The 5,392-nt window shown below is 30.9% G+C and overlaps 1 long non-coding RNA gene across 6 annotated transcripts; it reads left to right on the top strand.

The window, feature by feature from the left end:
- Positions 1–361: 361 nt before the first annotated feature.
- On the top strand, positions 362–5,289 carry LOC108461450 (uncharacterized). 6 transcript variants are annotated; one of them, XR_008280230.1, is made up of 10 exons: positions 362–581; positions 661–878; positions 1,318–1,362; positions 1,467–1,539; positions 2,058–2,151; positions 2,570–2,682; positions 2,756–2,809; positions 3,884–4,071; positions 4,191–4,240; positions 4,946–5,289. It is a non-coding gene; the product is annotated as an uncharacterized LOC108461450 (long non-coding RNA). The 6 variants fall into 6 exon arrangements; XR_008280233.1 differs by having other exon boundaries at positions 1,467–1,559; XR_008280231.1 differs by lacking the exon at positions 1,318–1,362 and having other exon boundaries at positions 363–581; positions 2,540–2,682.
- Positions 5,290–5,392: the final 103 nt, after the last annotated feature.

The following is a 5,392-nucleotide window of genomic DNA, read 5'->3' as shown; positions in this document are numbered from 1 at the left end:
TTGCTGTGTCATTTTATATTTTTAATTCATCGATTTCATTTTATTTTTGTTGAAGATTCCTTTTGTTTTTTATACAATAATTTAAAAGTTATAAAATCTTCAAAAAAATTAAAATTTAAAATTAAAATTAAAAATAAAAACTTAAAATTTAATATTTTAGTCCATATTTCAATTAAAAATTTAATATTTAAAATTAAAAAATTCCAAAAATAGTAATCTCAGCATAAAAATTCTGAAAGAAAAAAATAAAAAATATATTAAAATAAAAAAAATTAAAATTATGCTATAGTGGCGTTTTTATTAAAAATGCTGCAAAAAATTTGAGTTATAGTGGCGTTTGTTTTGAAAACGCCACAAAAGGCCACAATTTTACCAAAAAAAGGCCATTATAGCTTAATTTTGCTTACCCGCTCACTTCCAAAAAAATCCCGCTCACTCCCAAACTCCCTCTTCTTCTCATCTATGTCGCTCGCCCTGAATCCCCCAAATAAAATTTAGCTACTCTTTTTCTCTCGTTACTGTTTTTCTCTCGATCCTTCGTTTCTTTTCACTGTCTAGATATATCCGCCTCTCTCATCTTCGTAAGTACTCTCACTTTGAATACTCCCATTTTCTTATTGATTTTGCAGATCGGTTCTCTAATCCTTTTTTCGGGTGTAGCATTTTTTATACGGTTGGTTGTTGTTGAAGAAGTACTACTACCATGGCTACAAAGAAAAGTGTTGGGGACTTGAAGGAAGCTGATTTGAAGGGAAAGAAAGTGTTTGTTAGAGTCGATCAGAACGTTCCATACAGATGACACAAGGATCCGTGCTGCTGTTCCCACCATCAAGTATTTGATGGGTCATGGCTCTAAAGTCATCCTCTTTAGTCATTTGGTACCTTTCTTTTATTCATTTTCTTTAGATTTGATTTCTTTAATAAAAATTTTCTTTTGATCCCATACTGGGTTTTTGGGTTTCTGTTTGCCTTTTGATATATCTGCATGTTTTGATCTGGTGTTCATTGAGATCTTTATGGGTATTTGTGGGTTTGAGATTTATTTTTGATTGACTAAGCTAGATCTGTCTGAACCGGATGGAGGCAGCATCATCTCTGTTTTTTGTTTAAATATTTTATGTTCGATCTCATTTTCTTTTTAATTCTAAAATCATCGCACGGAGATAGTATTTGTTGATTTTTGATATATCTAACAAGCATGTTCTGTGGCTAATATTTTCATAGTTACTGTCTGTTTTTAGCTCGTAAATTGGTACACCTTTGTTTTCTCTTGATTCTGATTTTGAGCTTGGTTTATTATTTGCACAATTTTGGCAGCAATAGTTCATCTAAAACTATATAATTGCTTTGGCGAATGTTAAGGTAGAATGATTCTTCTCCTTATTCCATTAAATGATAGTCTAAGCTCTTAAAGAATATCTGGGGCACGGGATGAGTAGGTGTATATTTTTGTTTTGTTTTGTTAGGATGAGCAACCAGAAGTACAAGGACCAGCAGTTTTGGTCTCAACTGAAAGAGTATCAACTATCAGTCCAATTGGTATTTCTCTGTGTGTGTATGTATGTGTTTTTTATGATTTAAGGGTTTTTCTTCATTGGATTTAGTTGAAATATGGAATATATGTTCATTGCAGTACTTGGACTTGAGGTTTTAGAACTTTGATTTGCATGAAACATGAAACTTTGACTTGCGGGTCTCTTTTTGTCTGTCTCTTAGTTTGGAAATTGCTCCAAAATTTTACATATTAACTTGTTGATTGTAATGTGATAAGAAGTATAAAGGAAGGGTTTGTTATCTTGGCTATCAAATTTCTCCAGTTCTTCAATTCAAATATTGCCAGCCTTGCTTATTGGCATCTTCTTCAATGTGTTTGATATTCTAGGTAGCATTTATGTGGTTGATAATCCTTAATTCCCATACAAGTTATAATGACTACTGAAGGGCATCAACTCCTCAATGAATTAATGATTTTTTATTCTTGTTTTCCTTTCTTTTTAATCTTCTCTTTGACATGATGTTTGATAGCCTAGTTCATTATTCTTCTTACTGATCTCTAGGATTTCGCCTGGCATTGAAGAATTAGTCAAGAAGCTGAAGGCAAGGAATACCGATGTTTATCTAATTTCCGAGGGCTTCCGCCAAATGATCAATGTATGCAACTATGCTACTAAATGCTTGAAAGACCATCTCTGTTTTACTTTGTTCTGTTAAGGCATTCATGTGGTTTCGTTTGCCCTTCTGATAAATGCAGATCTGAAGTCACTTGCAATATTTTGATGATATTGAAAATAGAAACTTGAATGTAGGAAACTGGAAAACACGAAATGGAAATCCTTACTTGACATTAGATATTACACATGCAGCAAATGGTGACTTCTGAAAAACCAATTAGATATAAAATTATGAAAGTGTGATATGGGTAATGTTGTCATCAGTAAGAGTCATTGTATAGCATGTAAGTTCGTTACTATTGAGAGAGCCATGTTATTGTATACTAATATAATCTTCCAATGGTTAACCATTGGCCAACTACTGCCAGAAAATAGTTAATTGAGAAGCATTTTTGTAGCCTGTTGCATCAATCCTTGGAATTCAGCAAGAAAACAGTTTTTGGGATTTGATGCTAATGAGCTCACTTCGAGGAGTAGAGGAAAAGCTACTGCTGTTCAAAAAATAAGAAAGGTGAGTCTTGTGGCTTTTTTTTATTGGCCGGCTAAAAGTTCATTTTCCAAGTCTAACCAAAAAAAAATTCCAGGCTAAGGGATACAAGGCATTAGACATGATTGGTGATGGTGCTACTGATCTTGAGGTTAGTAAATTCATCTTACCTTTCTTTAGATATAGTTAATCTTTAAGGTTACCATATAAAGTAATTTTTCCTTCAATGCATTGGGAATCAATATATTAACGGTTAATGAACCTGCACAAAAGAGAGAAAATGGAGGTCATCCTGTTGCAGGGTTTTCATCTTCTGCATCTGGTATGCGAGGAAATAACATGAATCGTGTAGAGTGTATAATGTGCTTTGAATTTCCACTTTAAAAGAATTAACCACAGAAGTTATAACTTTTTGCAGGAAAAATTTATTGAATTAGTTTCAACTTTATTTAACTAATAAATATAATTTCAAGGCTCAAAAATCAGATCCACCATAAGCAAGGCTTGATGCAATTTAATCAATTAAATAATATCAGTTCAAATTAGTGTTAAATTTAGTGTTAAATTGTTATTTTTAATAAAAATATTAAAATATTAAACATAACAATTTATATGTATTTTTATATTAATTATGATTTATATATATATTTGAATCAATCAATTAGAAGCAAAAAATTTCACTATAGGCCAAAAACACGCACGCAGGAATGTAGGAAGAGAATTTTTGTAAAAGCAACTGAGAGTCACTCCTACAACTTTGTCTTTTCCTTTTCATGTCTTTTTTCAGTTTTCTGATCTATTCTTATCTACTTCTATTTCAGTGGGTTTTTTTAGGGTTTTCAGCTTTAGAACAAGTTTGTCTTTGCCTTTTTCGTCTCTGTTTTAGTTTTCAGACCACTGCTTCCTTAATTTTTCAGTGGGTTTTAGTGTCAGAACTCGGTCTGGTTCTTTTTATTTTAGTGTCATTATCTTGCATTCTTTTCCTATTTATATACATATATATATTTTAATGAATTCAGGTCTTCCTGCTATTCTAGATAGTTTATTCTTAGTAGAACTTTGGGTATGCGATAAATATTTTTGTTTTGGGAGTAAATTTTGGTACAGAAATTGCATATTAGTCCAACATTATAGTGTATTCAATTGAATGTGTTTCCATCTTTATCTGCTATGAATGTCTTTTGAACTTAACACATTTTATGTATTTTCTTTTGTTCTTTTTCAGCTGAAGATGGTTCTTCATCAGTAGCTGTGGATTTGCAGCAACTTAATTTGCATAATGTGATTTGCCAAGCAAAATCTGGAATGGGGAAAACAGCTGTTTTTGTTCTATCAACTCTTCAGCAAATTGAACCTGTTGCTGGGCAAGCTGCTGCACTTGTTCTATGTCACACTAGAGAATTAGCGTACCAGGTGGGTTTTAGAGTCTTGAATTTATTCTTTGGTATTAGCATGCCAGTTGAGGGTGTTTCAGTACCATTTCATCACTGAATTCATTCTTACGAAGTATTACTTCCTCTATCATTTGACAGAGTTTCCGAGTAGTACAACTGCTGAGTCATGTTTTGGTGCTGCAATCAAGGTAAGTCATTACAAGGTTATACCTTCATAATCTGTTTGAGGTGTTGAGTGTATGTAACTTGGTTACTTGAAGAAAACTGAGGTTAAGATACCGATACATCAATCCTTATCTTAAACAATTTGTATGTAGTTTTCATATGTAGTTTATTTGAGTGTTGGAGTTTTTGGATTGCTTTCTCAAAATTTTTATTGACTAGAAGTTTTCTAGGAAAATTTGACATGGTCCTGAAATTCAATTTATAATTTGTTGCTACATAATTTGTTGCTAATATTCTTTTATTTTTAGCTAAATTAACTGACCAAATTCAGTTGTTTGGTTAACCATAAAAAATTCAGTTTGGTTAACAGAAGAGATTTTAAGAAAATTTGATATTTGAATGTTGTTTTGGTTATTAGTTAGGATTAGTCCTGTTAAGTTTTATACCTTCATTTATTTGTTTTGAACTTTTAGTATGTGTTAATTTAACATCTGATGGTGATTAATATCTTCATTGTATGGTGCTTCTAGATTTTGATTTGTTTTGATATTTTGGTTGTATATGTAGAATTATCCATTGAAAAAATGTTGAAGGTTAATTTTGTTTCGTTAAAAAAAGAAAAAAGAAAAAAAACCAAATTAACCAAAATATTAAGCTGTTCTCTCTTTTCCTGCAATTTTGTAGTTAACGGATTTGGGTTTCACGTTACATTATTTTGTATGTTGTAGGTACATATTATGCACAGCCTTTTCAATGACTTCTGCATTAACAGACTGGAGTAGTATACAAAAATCCTTTAGGCACTTTCAGACTATTCAAATCTATAATATTTTTTCCCCTCTGTTTGTAGATTCATTGGCATCTTGTCTTAATGAGAGTGTAGTTTATGAAGTTTAAACTTTGCATTGTCCTCCAAGGTATTAGAATTCCTAGTTCAAAACTTAGCAATTTGTCTTTTATAAAAGACCTTTGCATTTTCAGTGTTGTTTAGGTTTGCAAACAAGATGTTGTATTTGGACTTGTTGTATTTTATTTATATTTATATTTAATCTAATTTTTATTATTTATTTTAGTTTTGATTCTATATTTTTATTTTTATTTTTATTTAATAATGAATTTTAATAGAAAATTTTTATATTTATATTATGGATATTATTCTTCTCAATATTTTGATA

Source organism: Gossypium arboreum, chromosome 3 (assembly GCF_025698485.1).
Source record: "Gossypium arboreum isolate Shixiya-1 chromosome 3, ASM2569848v2, whole genome shotgun sequence".
NCBI lineage: Eukaryota > Viridiplantae > Streptophyta > Magnoliopsida > Malvales > Malvaceae > Gossypium > Gossypium arboreum.
This window is presented reverse-complemented; position numbering and strand designations above follow the sequence as displayed.